The following is a 4105-nucleotide window of genomic DNA, read 5'->3' as shown; positions in this document are numbered from 1 at the left end:
CGCTTCTCTCGCGTTCTCTCTTTCTCTCTCTCTTTCTCGCTCTCCTTCCTCGTCGTCGTCGTCGTCGTCGAAGCCGCGGCACTGGTCTATTAACGACCGTTCACTGCACAAAACTTTCTGCACTATCTCGCACTACGTAACCTACCCCCTTTACCGTCCGTCTCGACTGCGAGCGGCGCGTAGACGACGGAAGAGACGAAAAATGGAGGAAGGAAAGGGGAAAGGACCGTCCCTCGTGGAAAAGGCGTTTAAACGCGCGTGTCTTGAGGGCGCGCGACGCGCCGTCTCTATTTCTTCCTATTCCGGCGTGTCGAGATGATGGTATACGCGAAAGTCCAAGACGATCCTCACGCGGACGTTCCGCATTACCGCGCGCGAGCGCGCGCGCACACACCTCGCCGCAGCCTCTCTCGGCTCCGGCTCTCTCGGAGGGAACGAAGCGCACCGAAGCGAAGAACTGCGAGAAAGCCTTCCCGGTCTCGCGCGCGTCGCGCCGCGCTCTCTCGCAATACTCCGAGCCCGCTACTCCGAGCGATCTCTCGATTCGCGCTCCTCGCGCGCCTCTCCGCACCACCGCCGGCCACGAGAGCGCGCGATACTGGCGGCGCACGTTTTATAAGGTGGTAGGTACACGTATAGCTGCGCTACGAGACGAGAGTGCCCCGAGAGAGAGAGACACGGGTGAGCAGGGCGGTGGAGAGCGACGGCGGCCGCCGCTTCGTCGTCGTCGGCGACGGCGACTTCTCTCTCTCTTTCTCCCTCTCTCTCTCTCTTTTCCTCTCTTCTTCTCCTTCCTATCGTTCGAACTCCTCGTTTCTCCGTTTCGCGCCCCTGCACGCTGCCCTCTCGCGCTGCCACCCGCCGCGTGTGCTTATATGATACGTCTCTTTACCTCCCGCGTGTGCGTACTTCGCGCCGTATATACTTCTTTACTTCACGCTGCTGTACGCCGGTCGTACACGTCGTAACTGACACATGCAGTGCGGCCGGCACTGTGTGTGATTTCCCGACCACGAGTTGCGCCGCGCGCGCGTCAAGCGTATCGGATAGCAAACGTCCGACTGACTGACTGACTGACCGCGAGCCGTCTGGTCAACTCCTCCCTGGTGGGAGGAGGAGGAAGAGGAGGAGGTCCTCCCGCGCGAGCGCGGCCGTGCTCCGCGGCTACTCCGTCCGTGTCCTCCTCCACGCGAGAACGCGATCGCGAGATCGCGCGGAACCGGGAAGCGCGGGCGAGCCCGTGTGTCGCATATAGCACGTATAAGCGCGCGAGCCACGGCGCGACCGAGTTTTCAGCCCCCCTCGGTTAGCGCGCTTGTCCGCTTCGAATTCCGACGATCGCGCGCGCGTCACGCCTAATATAAAACGCGCTTTACCACTTTCGTACGTTCCCCTCTCCTCCCCGACCCCTCCACCTCCCGCGGTACGAAGACGACGACGGACGACCCGACCACCGACGCCTCTGCCAACGGAAGCGTCGCTCTGTCTGGCGTCGCACGCTCCGCTCCTCTCTTCTTAATAATAGTACGCAGCCACGTGCTATACCGCGCGCGTTCTCTCTCTCGGCGCGCGGCCGAGCCTCTCTCGGCGAAGAAAAGAAAAGGAGAGAGAAAAAAAAAAGATCCGCGTGCGATTATCACCTACGATAACGCCGCGCCGGCTCGTCGTTATCTCTCCTCGTCGCGGACGTACCCGAGAACGACATGTAATGGAAGGTGGACTTTTTCTCGATTCGGTCGATCGGCGCCTTCCCAGATAACCGCTTCCGTCTGGGTCCGCAATGACAACTGCCCGCAGGCCGCTCGGCTCCGTCTCTTTTATGGAGAACAGCCGGCGTGTGAGCGCGCCCGTTGCGCGGCGACCGCCGGCCGCTCGGCTCGGGCCCTCCCCGGCAATGCGTCGCGCGAGCAAGGGTTAATCGGGAGAACTCATGTCGTCCGGCATGTGTTACCTCGATCGCGTGCGCGGGTGGGTGTAGCGAGTGTGTGTAAGCGAATCGCTGCGCCGGTCCGGCGGTTCGAGAGGTGTGCGAGACAACGCGCCTGCACGCGTGTGGGTGCAGCGCCGACCGGCCCTATTATACCTAACTATGTTCGGCCGAGCCGAGCCGAGCCGAGCTTATTGTGAGAGTCTGACCGGCAAGACGGCGCGCACAGGATCGAGTCGGTGCTGATGCACGCGAGACGGACGTCTCAGACCCCGGATGCACCACACTGCATCGCCGTCCGCTCCGTTTAAGAACGCGGAGAAAGGGCGCTCATTTTTTTTGTAAATTTTTAAAAGGACTTTCTCCGATCTATATAGAATTTTTGAGCGGGAGATGTAGAATTTCCCCACGCGCGGAAAATAATAACCCATCGATCGGTATATCAGCGTCGCGTCGTTATACCTCTCAGTCAGCATCCTCTCTCTCCGTTTCTTCCTGCAGCACACCGCTCTTATTTCGGAGCGCTACGCAACAAGAAATATCTCTCTTGGCCGCGCAAGCATCTAAATTTCGCCAACGGCGCAAACAAACACACACCTGCAGTCTTGTAAAATTTATGCAGCCGCCAGGGGATTAAAATTCATATAGCAAATAGTACGTTAAATTCGCCCGGCGGAAGACGCGCTTTACATATACCTGTGTTGGATATAGATATATATACCCCCCGAGAGAATCATGTTTTAACGTTTTGTATATGCGGATCGAATTCTCGCCCTATATTCTTGGCACGGTTCGGGATCAAGCAAACAAGGGATGAAAATGCCGTTTCGATTATCGCGCACCGCGACGACGACATTCCTCGTTTCCGTCGTTCCCCCGTCGACGGATGAAAAGGGCCGTTTTCATTGTAAAAACTTGAAAGGAGAGAATTGACGCACCCTAGTTTTTCCACGGGTATTTCCTTCGGAATCATAAAGTCACCCAAAGATTCCGAGCATATACGGGCATCACGCGAGGGAAGGGGATAGCGAGCAGAAATTCCGAGAAGCGGAAAGAACGCGGCGAGATAAATATCGGGTAACGACGCATCAATGGTTCGAGTGTTGTGAATGGAGATGAGCAAGGACTTGCCGACTTGCGCGCGCGATAATCTTAATCAAATTCGTCGATTCACGGCGTGTCGAAATGACGTAGGCGTTAAATAAGCTCGCTGCACCGCGCGCGTATATATACTTACGCGATGCAAATCCGCGTCGTCTCGCGCGACGTCAGTCGCATATCTGAAATTCGCGGTTAATACCACGCACAATGAAATCACGGGACTGATTTATTCGCCGTTTTTCGCGCCGTGACGCGTCGTGACGAACCGAACGTTGAGTAACGGAGATCTTATCTCGATGCACGCACTCGTCGTCATGCATTCTTTTTTTCCTCTCTTTTTCACATTAGCCGCTCACCGATTTCAAAAATACGAATTAGACGCGAAAGGAGGCTGCATATCTATACGGAGAGGAAGGGTACAGTGCGCGCGGACGTGTGTGTGTGTGTGTGTACAGCATGTGGGACCTCAAGGTGAGAAAAGAAAAATGACGAGGAGAGGCTGAGAGGCAAAACGCCGTCGTTTCTTGCGTTTGAAGGCGAGAAAGGAGACGTGTGGCGCTTTCGCAGATTCCACGTGTGATTCCATGTGTGATTCCACACGAGATACCTGCCTGGCATTCTTCGTTCTGCAAGCGAAGGCATTAAGCCGGATGCACATTCGTCGTGCGACGACGTTTCGTTCGCCGTATTCGTTTTCTAAGAAAAATATCTTCCGCCTCGAAACGAATTTTACGGCAGATTTTGTTGACGGTCTTGGCTCCGCCGAGGAAGGGTCCGCGCGCTCCTCAATCCGACGGCCCCTCCCTCCCGCCCCGCTTTATGGATGGTCTTCACGTTTCACATTCGTCGCGCCCTCGAATTATTATTCTCACCGACTAATTGGATAGATGTCGTGCGTTAAATCTATTTTTGAAGAAAAGGTTACTCGGCAGAGTTCTACGAATGCGGGATCCCGTCGTCGATTCCCGAGGCGAGGAGGAGGAGAGGAGAAAAAGGAGAGGTATCTCTCTTTCTCTCCCAGGACGCTATAATAAATGTAAGTTCTCTCTCTCTCTCTCTCTCTCTCTCTCTCTCTCT

This window comes from Wasmannia auropunctata, unplaced genomic scaffold (genome assembly GCF_000956235.1).
Source record: "Wasmannia auropunctata unplaced genomic scaffold, wasmannia.A_1.0 LD336026.1, whole genome shotgun sequence".
NCBI classification, from domain to species: domain Eukaryota; kingdom Metazoa; phylum Arthropoda; class Insecta; order Hymenoptera; family Formicidae; genus Wasmannia; species Wasmannia auropunctata.
Note: the sequence above shows the minus strand (reverse complement) of the source record.